This window comes from Musca autumnalis, unplaced genomic scaffold, assembly GCF_047663935.1.
Source record: "Musca autumnalis isolate F117 unplaced genomic scaffold, ASM4766393v1 scaffold_5, whole genome shotgun sequence".
NCBI lineage: Eukaryota > Metazoa > Arthropoda > Insecta > Diptera > Muscidae > Musca > Musca autumnalis.
This window is the reverse complement of record NW_027412088.1, coordinates 1,325,783-1,343,380: the sequence shown is the minus strand read 5'-3', so window position 1 is coordinate 1,343,380 and position 17,598 is coordinate 1,325,783. Positions and strand designations below refer to the sequence as shown.

At 33.4% G+C, this 17,598-nt stretch overlaps 1 protein-coding gene and 1 long non-coding RNA gene across 3 annotated transcripts in view; both read right to left on the bottom strand.

Moving 5' to 3' along the window:
* LOC141386578 (dynein light chain Tctex-type protein 2B) overlaps nt 1-17,598 on the bottom strand; it is a 66,596-nt gene that overhangs the window by 7,034 nt on the left and 41,964 nt on the right. The gene's annotated exons all lie outside the window — the stretch shown is intronic.
* On the bottom strand, nt 627-6,506 carry LOC141386579 (uncharacterized). The gene is made up of 2 exons (XR_012408407.1): nt 6,067-6,506; nt 627-5,982 (listed from the first exon to the last, which is right to left on the bottom strand). It is a non-coding gene; the product is annotated as an uncharacterized lncRNA (long non-coding RNA).

The following is a 17,598-nucleotide window of genomic DNA, read 5'->3' as shown; positions in this document are numbered from 1 at the left end:
TCCACGTATGGCAACTCTCAACTGAAGTTGCGAATCTCAGTTGACGAAGCGGCTGTTTTTCAGCAACCACAAATTTTCAGTTGCAGTGAACATTTTCGAAGAAACAAGAAGTAAAATAGAAGGAAAAATAAACATTTTGGTAACAATTATTGATTCTTTGCATCATTAATTAATATGGTGAAAATAACGACAAAGCAGCAGTTCGAAATATTAATTGATAAACTGAGTGTAAATCCAAACTTACCCCGAGGAGTTCGGGAGTTTTGGTGAAACCAAAGCCACAGCGGATGAAGCGTGGAGGTCCATTTCGGACAGTTTAAACAGCCATGAACCTTCAACACGAACACCTGAAGAGTGACAGAGTGACAAATACAGTGAATTTGGTGACAAATACAGATCTTTCCACATGATCATCAGCTTACAGTGCACATGGCAATTCCAATGGATTCCACTTGTCCCTCAAATTTCTTCTAATAGATGCAATGTCCTGTACACTTTCTTAATCATCAAAAAATAATTCCACCGAACTTATCATTTTTTGGGACAGCAAATAAAACTTGACGATCCGAAGATTCAATGGGCAGGTTATATTCCAATTTTGGGTTGTTTTCCAAATTTGCTAGAAAACTCAGCCAAAATATTAAAATATTGTCCAGAATACACAAAAGAGTTATCCAAAGCGCAATTATTTTTAAAATGTGTTTTTTTTTTTGGCGAATAGAGGTCACAAGTTTGAAAAAACACTGATCGATAACATGTTTATCGACCACCCAGTTGAGTTGACATTCATGGTACAACATTTCGTCTCAGTCGCGCAGACAACTGACAACGCAACTCAAGTTTAGTGGCAATACAAGATAGACCCACAAGTACTGAAACACCAAAAAACGTATATAATATTTAACAAATTCACTTAAAATAAATGAAAATGTTACTTATGTTTCAATTTCTCGTTTTATTCACTTGTAAATATGCACGGCGACGGCTAATTGCATCTGCCAACGCGGCACGATTCGTGCCGCAATACGGAATCGACCCATAAGATCCATAAAATATCTAAAGATACACATTCATAAGGTGAACGCTTTCTGGGCTATGTGTATATTGGGCGCTCAACATTTAAGAAATATAAAAAATAAATAGCCGTATTCTGAACGCATGGGAGTTGAGAATTTTTCCCATTTCCCCATTTTCGTATTCTGAATAAAATTCTGAATGAAATTCGAATTGGGAATTTGTTCCCGTGGGAAAAAAGTATGCATTCTCTATCTTGAATTGTGGGAGAATTTTGTGACTTTTTGTGGGAAAAAGTTGCAAGAAATTTCATATTTTTATGAAATTTCATATTTTAAGACATCTACATGACTATTGGGTAATGGTGCCGACTACTGGTGAAAAAACTGTATTTCACTAAAATAACTACACAAATTAACGAATCATAACAACTTAAATTCAATTTGATTGGACATTTAGACTAGGAATTACATACGGCTAAAGATATGAGAATCCTTCAAGTGCCGACTACTGGTGCACTTACCCTACTACGACAATGTTGTAATTTTTAGCGTCATAAGTCGAAAGAAACATCTTCATCATTTCAAGGACGGATTTCTTGGGTTAAACAGCATTTGTTTTTTGATACGACAAATCGATATTATATGTCTGTTCCAGAACCTGCAAGAATCTATAATTTTTACTCCGATAACAAACAAATCAAGGCCTATAGAAGGTCGGTCATTCAGAGTTCTGTTAACAACTTTTGACAACAAACATAATAGATAATCACCCTTATTACGGTTGGCGTAGTCGTATCCAAAATTGCAAGCAGACGTGTTGTAACGTCTAATTGGTATTATGTATGTTTTTGTACAAAAAAGCAAAAATTTCAATTTTTAAAGAATTCTTTTGGTAACTAACATTATTAGAATTATTGGTAGATCATTTTTAAACTTTTAATTCAGAAGAAAAACTAACCCTACAGTTTTTACAATCAAAATAAGTGTTTGGCGTAGACGTTTTTGTGTTCGTTGGCGTAGTCGTTGTCGTAGGGATATTTTTTGGTACCACGTAACATTTACGACAACGACAATTTTTTTCTCATACAAAATTTAAAAAATATATATTTTTTTAATTGTAAAACAATTCGTTTGAAATCATCTTTTGAGCAAGAACTAAGAAATTTACATTGCATCAATCGTTATATGAGGACTCTAACAGATTTTCAATAGAACGTTTGTCATCTGATAAAGACACGAAATTTATATTATGAATATGAATCAAAGTAGTAAAATTTGTATTTATTATAGTTATTTTCCAATATATTTTAATAACCATTGCCAAAAAATTCTTTTGAAATTAATTTGTTTTTATTTTTATATGCTGTCGTTTACAAAATCGGTCACGACTCTTTCCTCGTATTTCAACGCCATACGTAATACCTATTTGTCGTGATACGCCAAACGTAATACCGATTTGTCGTATCAAAAAAAATAAATGTTGTATTTAGACCAAGAAATGCGTTTTGGGAATTACAAATGTATTTCTTTCGATTTTTTTATGATATTAAACGCTATAAAAGACAAAAAAATTCGTTGTATATAATTTTTCATCATATAAAAATTTATCTTACGACTACGCCTACGTCTACGCCTACGACAACGTCTACGTCACTTGAACGTCTACGACTACGCCAACCGTAATAAGGGTGATTATATTATTGTGATTTGAGTTTCTTTGCATTTTAAATCACAATAATGTTTTTGACAACAAACATAACAATCAGGTGGTCAGGTGGGCTTATGTCATGTTTCTCTAAAACGATGCGAATAAATGGGCCGATTCCGTACAGCGAGGCGAGTCATGTCGCGTCGTCTATCGTCTCTGTGACAAAATTTAAAAAATGCACTACGTACAGCGATAGAAAATAATCGTCGATAACAAGTTATTTTTATTTTTTTTTATTTTATTTTTATTCGTTAGTAAAAATGAACGGCGACAGCTAATTTGTTGTCGCCGGAAAATGAACATTGCGGCGTACGGAATCTAAAAATTGCATTTGGCAACGCGACACGACTCGCTGTACGGAATCGGCCCATAAAATTCGTTCGAACTACTACCAAACTCCTGTTAGGGTAGAAAGTTTTTGTTTGATTGAAAACACAAACGAAGCAAATATTTTTCAAAAAACAGAAGTTTGATAGTATTTCGAACGAATTTGAATTCGAATCGTCTTAAGCTGGGTACACATTGTCAGTTTTGAATGACAGCTTTGTTGTTGCTTGCTAGTGTGGCCATTCATTTTTGTCATTCATCATGCAACCACAAAATATTTTGTGGTTGCTGGACGGTTGGACAGTTATAGATAATTGCAAAAAATCGTCATTCAAAACTGACAATGTGTACTGTACTTTAGTGAAACATACCATTAGTGTCCAACTGTATAAACTATGAAACAAATGTTCCTTTATTTATTTATGTTATTAAAAAAAAAAATAGTAAAAATTATTAGATTTGCAGTTCTGGAACAGACCATATGTATTTCGACACCACGAAAGTCTTCGTACGCCCTAAGAGAATTTATCAAAAGCGGATATTAAAATATTTTAAATTTGATGTCACTGATTTGTACGACGTGTTTCTTTCGCACTCAATATTTGAAGGGGTTTTCGTTGTGTCGTCAGCCTATAGATATCTTATGTTGACCCATTTGTAGCTTGAAACAGGAACTTAAATCTTATCATGAATCTTGTTATGTAACTATGTCGGGAGTGAAAAGGGGAATGAGGCATACCAAGATGTCGCTGGTATACACTTGCCATTGAAGAAATTCGGCCTAGCTCAGTGGCCACTCCTGACTAGCCATAAACAAAATTGATTCATTATTAATTCGCAATCACAAACAGGATGCTTTATTTAAAGAAGAAAAAAAATGATATGATGTTGCTGTTGTTGATATGGGTACCCAAGGTGTTTGTTGGGATACCATGCCCTCCCAATGGATTTTCTACAAAATCCCCAATGAGTCTCATCGATGATGATGACTCCCAAAAATCAACCACCGGCTGCCTTATTACCCCCTACATTACCTTATACAAGTAACTAGCACATAATGACTAATGGTCAACACTATTCAGATTCAGAATTCATTAATTTATTCATAGCACATTCGAATTATAAGATAGGGTGGTTCGATAAGGTATGGTTTCGGAAATCGAATTACAATTATTACTTCCAAAATGGAAGCCAATTCATTTAAGAAATCATATAAATATACGTTGTATAGAAATATATCAATGTTCATACAGGTATACGGCTAAGAATATAGATAGCTATACTCAAAAGATGTATATCCCACATATAATAGTGCTAAATCACACTTCGATTATAACTATCAAAAGTCCTATTCTATCGAGCTCAATTGATTAGGATCATATTCATTCCTTAAAAGAATGATTTAAAATTTTGAAAAGGTTAATAAAAAAAACATGGGATACACATTAACAATGTGTTGCGCTGCTAATTTCAGATAAATTATTTCAATTTGCAAAAAAGTTTAAGTACAAGGAATTGACTTTAGTTCAATTATTTTTATATAAAGAAATTTCAAGATAATTTATAATTGACTTTAAAGGTCATACAAGGTTAAAATATTTGTATAAATAAATTACACAAAAAAAAAATTCATAATAATTACACAAAATGTACACAAAACTGGACAAATCACGTGCAGCAACCCTCAACTAAATTGTGTTGTAAACGTGTGTATAATTACTGGGTCGGAATACCAAAAATAATATGGATTTAAATTCCAGATAATTTCGTAGAAAAAAATCAAATCTGTTTGTCTTTAGGTCCTCGGCGTTCTTAAAATGTATTTGTTAAAATTACACTTCAAAATTATGGTAAATGAATTCAAAGAATAACTTTGATATTATTGTGCCGAAATAATGGCTTTATTTTGGGGTTATAGACGTCTGGTCTCACCTAAGGTTTCTACAATAATTAATTTATCATTAACGCGCCATTATTCATGAACCCATTTCATTCGGGACAAACAAAAATTGATGCGAAAATATTTCTATGAATTTAAATCCGCAAAACATTTCATATATTTTCCCTTTTTTTTATATGGTTTGCAAAAATGGGCAAAAATGTCCTGAATAAATTCTTATTCCAAAAGGATCACAAGTAAGGAATATGATGACTGTACAAGTTTCGTCGGGTACCGTTACGGCACGTGATGTTGACCCGTTACAAAATCCACTACTTGTATATAGGGATACACACATGTACATATATAATATTATATACCCTTATGTATATAGGAAATACATAAGGTTATATAAAAAAAAAATAACAAATTAGTTCGGCTGACCGTCGAATGATTGAAGACAAAATTTAGATTTCATATTTCCCTGCCTGTGGCAGAAAAATATGCAATGCTAAAAAAACAACACGATGTTCAGGATACACACATATTCAGACTCTTCACTTTTGTACTTATCTGTACTATCCTGGCCGGCTACTTGTCGTGTTATAGCCCAAGTTGTTGTAGTTGTAGGCCAAAATTGCTGGTAACTGTTGTTCTTGATCTAAAAGCAGGCTAAAGTTGAGTTGGTATTGCCCCACAGGAATGATGAGGACTGACAATGATTTTAGCTTCTGAACTGCACAAAGATTCGATAGGCAAGGCTAAGGTGTCACACAAAAATGTAATGATTTCCGGAAATTTTTAGGCAATGACGGTGGCTACGGCTGTTGTCCAATATTTGAGAGGGAATGTATGTGTGGGCAGGTGTTATGGCCGGGCAAAAAAATTTCCCCAATAAATTCGTTTTGTGAACACGGGTGGCTTTTACAAAGAGAAAAGCCTTAAATCGGTGTTGAAATTATTTGCACTGCACTCATGCCTAATGTGGTGGAATTTGGCGGGGAGTGCTGTACCGAATTGTTAATGCCAACCGCTATGTGCCTTTGGTCAACCTGTTGGGTAAACGCAAAAAAAATTGCACACGCCAATGTTAGTATGCCGGTTTGGCCAAACTAAAAATTCCACACTAAACTCACCCTTTTATTGTTGGTTTTTAATTCCGCGTTTATTTTAATGTTCCGTACGGAAAGTATTTAATAATTATTCCCGAAGATTGGAATTATGATATTCTCGAACGGGAGCTATTCAAAATGGCGGATTTGTACAGCAAATTCTTAATTTGCAAATTTTTCCTTATTGGACGACTGGCCGGTTTGCGGGTAAAATTGAAATGAATGCATTCGTATTCGGCGTTCTTGTCATGCCCGAAGTTTGACATTTCTATTTACAGTGATGCCACATTGTCAAGAAAAAGGAACGAAAATGTGTGAAGGGGAACACACGATAAGTTTGTGTGGTGTTGCACACAATCACAACGTCGTATACGCAGCGGCTTACGCCGTTGTTATACAAGGTTAACATAACAATCTGGACACTTTTCACAACCAAATTCCTCAAGAATTTGATCGAGTTAACACTAATCTCCTCTATTTAGCGTTTTCAAGTAATATACGTTAGATGTAACTAATGTTTGAGGTCAAATACTTCAATTATTCACTTTATTTATCTCATACAGTATGCAAAGTTCATATTCGTACACCCCTAAAAAATGAATATAATCGTTATTAATTCCATATTTTATGTGCAAATACCTATGAAATAATTGATAGGAATTACCATAACAAAGAAAGATTTAAGAATAACAAAACAAATTTTTAATTTATTCCGGCATTTAGGTATAGATGGCGCCTGTCTGGGTGGGCAAAGTTCGTATTCGTACACCTATAAACACTATATACATATTTGGAGTTTTTAAGGATTTTCAAAGGAAAATACCGCACATTTTTGTTCTTTTCTTCTTTTGGAATGAATCTGCTATAGAAATATGTAAAAATAACGGTAATTTTATTAAAAATTTTGCATGAATAAAAAGTCGGACGAATAGGTATTTGAAATAATTAAGAAAAATGTGCTAGATATGATTAACTATTGCAACTTTTTCCCGATTTTTGGACGAAAATAGCTAATAGCAGTCATTCTGTAACAATATTCGAGGTATAATATAAAAATAAATGTTGGCAGCGTTTGGAAATGCAAAGAAACGTAATCCGGGCTTAGGTAAAGAAAACACATTTTTGGTTTTTACTTGGTGAAAATCGCAAGTTTCGTTTTATATTTGACATTAAATGTAATGAAGTTTTAGAATACGGGTTCGAAAATCATTTTATGTCAAAAACTGTGAGAAATTATGAAGAAAAATGAAACTGTACAAGTTTTCATACTGTCCGCGTACGACTGAAATTCTACGCTTACTATGAACGAGGGTTATGGCTGCCAAAATTGGGAAAAAAATGGTCTTGAAAATTATATTTCTTTACCGAAGGATCCAAAATGAGTGCAAAAATGTCAAAAGAATGAAGTAAATTGTCCAGGAAAGAACGTGGGGTAACCTTTTAAAGAAATGCATTATTTTCGTGGAAATTTTCATCCTTAAAACATTATTCCTCGTAATTTCCGATATGTCTTGACATAAAATGATGTTCGAAACCGTATTCTAACAGTTCAATTCATTTAATGTCAAATATAAAACTAAACGTGCGATTTTCACCAAGTAAAAACCAAAAATGTGTTTACTTTACCTAAGCCCGGATTACGTTTCTTTGCATTTCCAAACGCTGACAACATTTATTTTCATATTAGAACTCGAATATTGGTACAGAAGGACTGCTATTAGCTATTTTCGTCCAAAATTCGGTAATAAATGGCAATATTTAATCACACATTTTTCTTAATTATTTCAAATATTCGTCCTACTTTTTATTTATGCAAAATTTTTAATAAAATTACCGTTATTTGTACATGTTCTATAGCAGAGGCATTCCAAAAGAAGAAAAGAACAAAAATCTGCGGTATTTTGCTTTGAAAATCCTTAAAAACTCCAAATTTATATTGCTTATAGCTGTACGAATACGAAGTTTGCCACCCACACAGGCGCCATCTATACCTAAACGACGGAATAAATTCAAAATTTGTTTTGTTATTCTTAAATCTTTCTTCGTTATGGTGATTCCCATCAATTATTTCATATTTGCACATAAAATATGGAATTAATAACGATTTTATTCATTTTTTAGGAATGTACGAATATGAACTTTGCATACTGTACGTCTTGAATCATTACAATTTTTCTGAACGAGGATATACATTTATCTCAAAAATGTAAATTTATCATCGATTTTGGGTTCACTCATCTATTCATTCCAATTAGTGAATACCACCAACTGCGGTATGGCCCAAAATCGCTACAATATTAGTTACTACCTTTTGACTTAATTTCTTATTTTAAGGTAAACAGATTTTATTGTCATTTTTTCATACCTTCAATCCACAAACTAAACGCAAAATTGAGTATTTAACTTCAAGGAAGTATATGAAGTCCCTCCCAAATGTGAAAGTCGCATTTTTTGCATTCATGTGCAACGTCTAGGCGTTATTTACTTTCTACACCATTTACGAAATGAGGGTTGGTATCTTTTCAATATTTTCGAACAGCATTTTGTCCGCATTTTGCACAGTTACATCCTTGATGTTGTTGCAGTGAGATTTCTAGAGGTCATTCCTTATATTCGACACAAAAATAAACAGATCTTTAGCGGCCTTATGTAAGATATGATCACTAGAGTTATGACTTTTTTGCAACCTCATATCCCTATATCATATTTTGATGAACTTTTGCCAAAGATTAGATAAAAGCTTAATTATAAGTTGACTAGCAAATGCCCGCTACTTCGTATGCGGAAAGGGAACAGAATATATAATCAATATTTAATACGGGAATGGTGAATGCTGGAGATTCTGTTGTACTAAGACCTATTTTTATTACCAATATTTTTTTTCGATTGTAGCCAGAATTTAAAAAAAAAATCTGCCGTATCGCATCCCTACACAACTACCATATTTTTTATTTCGAATTTCCAAAACTACGTATCCTATTGCAAATTTCAGATTTGACTCCTGGTTTTAACCCTTCTAACATATATTCAAACCAACCCAATTCACTTTTCCAGCTTTATCTGTTCCCCTGAAACCCATTATAGTACTATTTAGTACTTTTTGTATAAATAAGTACGAATTTTAAAAGCCTCCTCCCTACCTCCACTCTAAACACCAATTGCTAATCTAATACCGAATTTCAAAATTCCAGTTCTACCCCTTACAAAATCACAAATTGTAAAAAATTCTATACCATATTGCCAATACCAAAAGGTGCCAAATTTGGTACCATTTAGCACTTTTCGTACACGATTTTCCAAAATGTACTTTTATATCTATCCGTTCACCTAAACCCAATTTATAGCCAATGTAGTTCCATTTAGCACTTTTCCATAAGTACGAATTTCCAAAACTACCTCAATCCTACACTCCAACAGTAATCTGTTCACGCAAATAGAAATTGTAGCGAATTCTGTACCATTTAGTACTGCTTCGTGCACGTTAGTACGATTTTCCAAAGCTACGTCTATATCTCAATTCTATATTCCAACAGTAATCTGAATTCCATATTTCAGGATTCCAGCTCTTCAAATCCAAATCATACTAAGCTCACCACCATTCAGGACTTTTCGACCTTTGGTACATCTTTCTTACTCTTCATCAGTGACCCCCATTCCAAATTTCAGCATTCCAACTCTATCCGTTCACCCAAATCCAAATTGTACTAAATTTAGTACCATTAAGAACTTTTCGTGCACTTATGTATAGTTCGAATTTCCAAAAACCTTTCCTTGTTACTCTCCACCAGTGACCCTAATTTCAAATTTCAGGATTTCAGCTCTACCCGTTCACCCAAATCCAAATTGTACTAAATTTAGTACTTTTCGTACCCTTATAGTTCGAATTTACAAAAACTGTCATTGTTACTCTTCATCAGTGACCCTCATTCCAAATGTCTGTATTCCTGCTCAATCCGTTCACCCAATTCAAAATTGTATTAAATTTAGTACCATTTAGTACTTTTCGTAACCTTATAGTTCGAATTTTCAAAAACCTTTCATTGTTACTCTTCATCAGTGACCCTCATTGCAAATGTTTGTATTCCAGCTCTATCCGTTCACCCAAATCCAAATTGTAATATATTTAGTACCATTAAGTACTTTTCGTATACTTTTAATTCGAATTTCCAAAACCTTTCTTTTTTACTCTCCATCAGTGACCTTAATTCCAAATTTCAGGATTCCAGCTCTATCCGTACACCCAAACTCAAATTGTACTAAATTTAGTACAATTTATTACTTTTCGTACACTTATAGTTCGAATTCCAAAAACCTTTAATTTTTACTCTTCGTCAGTGATCCTCATTCCAAATTCCAGGAATCCGGCTCTATCCGTTCACCTAAATCTAAATTGTACTAAATTTAGTACCATTTAGTACTTTTCGTGCATTTATAGTTCGAATTTCTAAAAACCTTTCTTTGTTACTCTCCACCAGTGACCCTAATCTAAAATTTCAGGATTCCAGCTCTATCCGTTCACCAAAATCCAAATTGTGCTAAATTTAGTACCATTTAGTACTTTTACTTTTACTTTACTTTTTAGTACCCCTATATTTCGAATTTACAAAAACCTTTCATTGTTACTCTTCATCAGTGACCCTCATTCCAAATGTCTGTATTCCAGCTCAATCTGTTCACCCAAATCAAAATTGTACTAAATTTAGTACCATTTTGTACTTTTCGTACCCTTATAGTACTAAATTTAGTACCATTTAGTACTATTCATGCACTTATAGTTCGAATTTCCAAAAACCTTTCTTTTCTACTATCCATCAGTGACCTTAATTCCAAATTTCAGGATTCCAGCTCAATTCGTTCACCCAAACCCAAATTGTACTAAATTTAGTACAATTTATTACTTTTCGTACACTTATAGTTCGAATTCCAAAAACCTTTCATTTTTACTCTTCATCAGTGATCCTCATTCCAAATTTCACGATTCCAGCTCTATCCGTTCACCCAAATCCAAATTGTACTAAATTTAGTACCATTTAGTACTTTTCGTGTACTTATAGTTCGAATTTCTAAAAACTTTTCTTTGTTACTCTCCATCAGTGACCCTCATTACAAATTTCAGGATTCCAGCTCAATCCGTTCACCCAAATCCAAATTGTACTAAATTTAGTACCAATTAGAACTTTTCGTGCACTTATAGTTCGGATTTCCAAAAACCTTTCTTTGTTACTCTCCACCACTGACCCAAATTTCAAATTTCAGGATTCCAGCTCTATCCGTTCACCCAAATCCAAATTGTACTAAATTTAGTACCATTTAGTACTTTTCGTACACTTATAGTTCGAATTCCAAAAACCTTTCATTTTTACCCTTCATCAGTAATCCTCATTCCAAATTTCAGGATTCCAGCTCTATCCGTGCACCCAAATCCAAATTGTACTAAATTTAGTACCATTTAGTACTTTTCGTGCACTTATAGTTCGAATTTCTAAAAACTTTTCTTTGTTACTCTCCACCAGTGACCCTAATTTCAAATTTCAGGATTCCAGCTCAATCCGTTCACCCAAATCCAAATTGTACTAAATTTAGTACCATTCAGTACTTTTCGTACCTTTATAGTTCGAATTTACAAAAACCTTTCATTGTTACTCTTCATCAGTGACCCTCATTCCAAATGTCTGTATTCCAGCTCAATCTGTTCACCCAAATCAAAATTGCACTAAATTTAGTACCATTTAGTACTTTTCGTACCCTTATAGTTCGAACTTCCAAAAACATTTCATTGTTACTCTTCATCAGTGACCCTCATTCCAAATGTTTGTATTCCAGCTCTATCCGTTCACCCAAATCCAAATTGTACTAAATTTAGTACCATTTACTACTTTTCGTACCCTTGTAGTTCGAATTTCCAAAAACCCTTTGGTACATCTTTCTAACTCTCCATCAGTTACCCTCATTCCAAATTTCAGAATTCTAGCTCTTCCCGTTAGCCTAATACCAAGGGTACCATATTTAGTACCTTTTAGTACTTTTAGTACACTTCTAGGTCGAATTTCCAAAAACCCAGCCTTATCTCACCCCTACACACCAACAGCAACCTACACCCAAAATTTCAACTTTCTAGCTTCAGCCGTTTCGTCTGGGCGTTGATGAATCAGTCAGTCAGTCAGTCAGTCACTCACCTCACTACTCTTTTATATATATAGATTCAACAAAAAAAGCTCATGCACAAAAAGCTTTCGAAGTTTTCATATTTGGAGTCACTTTAAGCACATATGTATATGGTTCAAAAAAAGCTTTAAAACCACACGACATAGCCAAAATGACATAAGCTTTTGTTTCTCACCAATTTTATCGTAACATATACACTAGCGGTCATCTGAATAGGTTTGAATTTTTTTCTTTCTATATGTTAAGTTATCTTCTGATGTGTTCGTATTAAAGATCCATACTATTTAGTTTTTGAGAGTCCTATACTATGCCAACATTCCCAAGAAAAAACTTGACGGTGTTGCCATATTTTCGGAAAATATCCCAATTATAACAAAAAATGTACAAAAAAGTGTCCAATTTTTGCGATCATCAGAATAGGTTTGAATCAAATAAAATTGAAAAATTGTACTACCCATGCAAATATTGCGCAATTATTTGGTTTAGTTTAGTAAAATGGAACATTCTGATAAATCCTACAACAAGTTTGACCCGCTTTATTTGGAACGTGGGTTCAATTCTCAACATGGAACAGTTACCAAGAACTTTCAGATAAAATCAAGAAATATTCAAACAAAAACGTTTTATAAACTTGCTTTAAATGACTTTTTGATTTCGTAAGGTCCCCTTTGAGCTACGAAAATTGTCTGAAAGCAAATACCAAGTGTAACCAAATTATTAGGATCGATAAATTAGAAAGGTCATTGAAAATAGTTGGTATTTTAGTTCAAGTTTCATTTTTTAACTATCCTTGCAGTACAAATTTAAGTATTATCATGGTCACAAATCCACCATAGTGGACCACATGTATCATTAATGTTCGAAAATTGGTCTGGAAGAATGTATCTTCGACGACAATAAAGTAGAAAATTGTAATTCAAATTTAACTCAAAGGGGCATGATATCGCCGACTTTTATAGTGCTGTATAACTTCAGTACGAGGGCAGTTCGAAAACTTCTTAGCCTAGCACAAAAAGCGCGGTATAAACAGAAAAAAGTTAAGTGTTTTGGAAACTTCCATTTCTGTTATGAACACATGTTAAATTTTGTTTCGATCTGGCAACTCCTTCATATAGAAACAGGTGTTCAAAAAAGACGCATCCGCAATTTTTTTACAATGGAAAAATTAGAAATGCGTGCTGTCATTAAATATTTACATAAAAAAGGTTTATCGGGACAAGAAATTCATAATGATATGGTGAATGTGTTAGGTGAAAGTGCTCCTTCATATGCAACAGTAAAAAATTGGGTTGCTGAATTTTAGCGTGGTCGTACAAGCATTGAAGATGAACGACGTAGTTGACGTCCAAAAACAGCAACAACAACAGAAATTGTAGTCAAAGTGCATGATATGGTACTAAATGATCGACGAATAAAGGTGAGTGAAATTGCTAATATCATGGTCATCTCAAATGATCGAGTCCATTTAATTTTGCATGAAGAACTACAGATGAAAAACCTTTCTGCAAGATGGGTGCCGCATTTGTTAACAGTCGATCAAAAACGCATAAGAATAAACATTTCTCAAGCTTGTTTGGATCGTTTTAAGCGAAATAAAATGGATTTTAAGCGTCGTTTCATAACTGTTGATGATACATGGATCCACCACTATACTCCAGAGACAAAAGAACAATCCAAACAATGGACTGAAGCTGGAGGAAGTGCCCCAAAGAAGGCAAAAAACAATTCAATCGGCTGGTAAGGTTATGGCAACGGTTTTTTGGGACTTCAAAGGTATTTTATTGATTGAATATCTGCAAAAGGGTAAAACAATAAATTCAGAGTACTATTGCAATCTTTTGGATCAATTAAATGTACAAATTCGAAAAAAAAAACGTCGTGGCTTACAACACAAAAAAAAAAAAAAAATAATTGTTTATCAAGACAACGCACCAGCGCACAAGAGTGTTTTAACAATGGCTAAAATCAACGAATTAAAGTACGAGTTGCTTGACCACCCACCTTATTCTCCTGATTTAGCTCCCAGTGACTTTTACTTGTTCCCAAATCTAAAAAAATTCCTTGCTGGCAAGCGTTTTACCTCAAATGAAGATGCAATTACAGTTGTAAACCACTATTTTGAAGACCTTGAGGAAAACTATTTTAATCAAGGGATAGAATTGCTAGAAAAGCGTTGGACTACGTGTATTGAAGTTTCAGGAGATTATATTGAAAAATAAAAATATTTTTGAAAAACTAACTATTCTCTTTCATTGATAGGCTAAGAAGTTTCCGAACCGCCCTCGTAGTCCATTCTTTTGTGCTTATTCGTGTTTGTTTTATGACTTGTGAACAGAAAAATACTTTTTGACCTGACTATATAGGCATTACAGCACTATAAAAGTCGGCGATATCATGCCCCTTTGAGTTAAATTTGAATTACAATTTTCTACTTTATTGTCGTCGAAGATACATTCTTCCAGACCAATTTTCGAACATTAATGATACATGTGGTCCACTATGGTGGATTTGTGACCATGATAATACTTAAATTTGTACTGCAAGGATAGTTAAAAAATGAAACTTGAACTAAAATACCAACTATTTTCAATGACCTTTCTAATTTATCGATCCTAATAATTTGGTTACACTTGGTATTTGCTTTCAGACAATTTTCGTAGCTCAAAGGGGACCTTACGAAATCAAAAAGTCATTTAAAGCAAGTTTATAAAACGTTTTTGTTTGAATATTTCTTGATTTTATCTGAAAGTTCTTGGTAACTGTTCCATGTTGAGAATTGAACCCACGTTCCAAATAAAGCGGGTCAAACTTGTTGTAGGATTTATCAGAATGTTCCATTTTACTAAACTAAACCAAATAATTGCGCAATATTTGCATGGGTAGTACAATTTTTCAATTTTATTTGATTCAAACATATTCTGATGATCGCAAAAATTGGACACTTTTTTGTACATTTTTTGTTATAATTGGGATATTTTCCGAAAATATGGCAACACCGTCAAGTTTTTTCTTGGGAATGTTGGCATAGTATAGGACTCTCAAAAACTAAATAGTATGGATCTTTAATACGAACACATCAAAAGATACCTTAACATATAAAAAGAAAAAAATTCAAACCTATTCAGATGACCGCTAGTGTATGTCATTTTATATCATACATAACTTTATTCCATATATCATATAAATTGAAAGTGGTTTGTGCATGACCTTTTTTAATATTTAAATGGAAAAAAATTATTTTAGTTATTAATACGTCAAAGGTCATTCCATTCATGCAAAAGAAAATATTTTTTTTTTGAGAAAAAAAAATTACTTTCATAGGATTTTCCAAAAAATCACTTTTTTGTGCGTGACCTTTTCTAATAATTAAATGGAATGAATCTTATTTTTGGCATTGATAGGCAAAAGTTCATTAATTCTTGTGACAGGAAATCATTTTTGAGAAAAAATTTCAATAAGTCATAACCCTAATGATCACATCTTTAATTACACAGTGCTACAGTGAAAATGTGCAGGGGTTCTAATGCATAAATTCGGTTTTGTGGGAGTCCACAGAAGACGAAAATACCTTTGGTTTCTTTGGGTCACTTCGGTTTTTTTCATTTTATAACGGTAAATGTAGTGAAAAATGGGCTTTCTTGAATTTTCAATTTTAAACGGACATTACTTCTTTTTTCCACAATCGATTTGCACACACTGTTTTTCATTATAAAGGGGAGAGTAATGCCTTTCGAAAAAGCCATAGATTTTTAAAATTGGTTAACAAATGGCTAATTAATAGTGGTTTAAGTGTTGTTGGAAATTTAGTTGGCTTTCCAAAGTGGGAAAAACAAACAAAATCCGTTGAAAAATGAATGCGTTATGACAATTTTTGTGTTTCAACTTTTTGTTTTTTTTTTATATTTTCCTTTATAAAACACTAGCAAAGTACCCGCTACTTCGTATGCGGAAAGGATATAACAACAAATAAACAATATATAATATGAAAATGGCGAATTTTGATCAATTTTTATTTAAGTACTGTTCGTCTCTTTTTAATTCGATTTTCAGAAAGATCAGCCGTATCTCACCCTTACACATTAACAGCGAGACAAACGTTGAATAGCAATACTCACCCTAACTCCAAAACATACAGATTCCAGCACAGTCCCTACACCCAACAAATTGAGTACCATTAAGTACTTTTCGTATACTCATGGCACGTTTTTCGGCAACATATATCAATCCTACACTGACTTGAATACAAAATAAAAACAGTGATCGTAATTCCAAATCTCAAGATTCCAGGTGTATCCGTTCATCCAATTCCAAATTGTACCATTTCGTACTCTTCGTACCCATAAGTAAGGTTTTCGAAAACTACCTCAATCCTTCACTTTAACAGTAACCTTAATTCCACATTTCAGGATTCCAGCTCTATCCGTTCATACATTCAGAATTTTTCGTACCCATAAGTGCAAATTTTCAAAACTACCTCAGTACTATGTTCAAACAATAAGCTTAATTCCGAATTTCAGGATTCCAGATATATCCGAGCACTCAAATCCAAATTTGGTACCATTTAGTACTATGCGTATCCAAAGTACGAATTTCTAAACCTTCATCTATCAACACTCCAATATCTATTTTAATTCCGAATTTCACGATTCCAAATGTATCCTATCACTGAAATCCAAATTGTGCCAAATTTAGTACTTTTCCTACCCATAACAAAAAATTTCCAAAACTTTATCAATCCTACACTCCAACTCCAGTACTCGTTATTCCAAATCTCGGGATTCCAGCTATATCCGTTCACCCAAATCCAAACTGTACCAAATTTGGTACCATTTAGTACTATTTGTACCCATGAGTACGAATTTCCACAACTACTTCAATCCTACACGCCAACAGTAAACTTAATTCCAAATTTCAGGATTACAGCTGCATTCGATCACCGTAATCCAAACTGTACCAAATTTGGTACCATTTAGTACTTTTCGTATCCAAAGTACTAATTTCTAAACCTATCTCTATCAACACTCCAACAGTAATCGTAATTCCGAATTTCAGGATTCCAAATGTATCCGATCACACAAATTAAAATTGTACCAAATTTGGTACCATTTAGTACTTTCGTACCTATAACTAAAATTTCAAAAACTTTATCAATCCTACACTCCAACAGTACTCCTTATTCCAAATCTCGGGGTTCCAGCTCTATCCGTTCACCCAAATCCAAATTGTACCAGATTTGGTACCATTTAGTACTTTTCGTATCCATAAGTACAAATTGTCTAAACTACCTCAGTGCTATGTTCAAACACTAAGCTTAATTCCGAATTTCAGGATTCCAGATACATCCTCAAATCCAAATCCAAATTTGGTATATTTAGCACTATTCGTATCCAG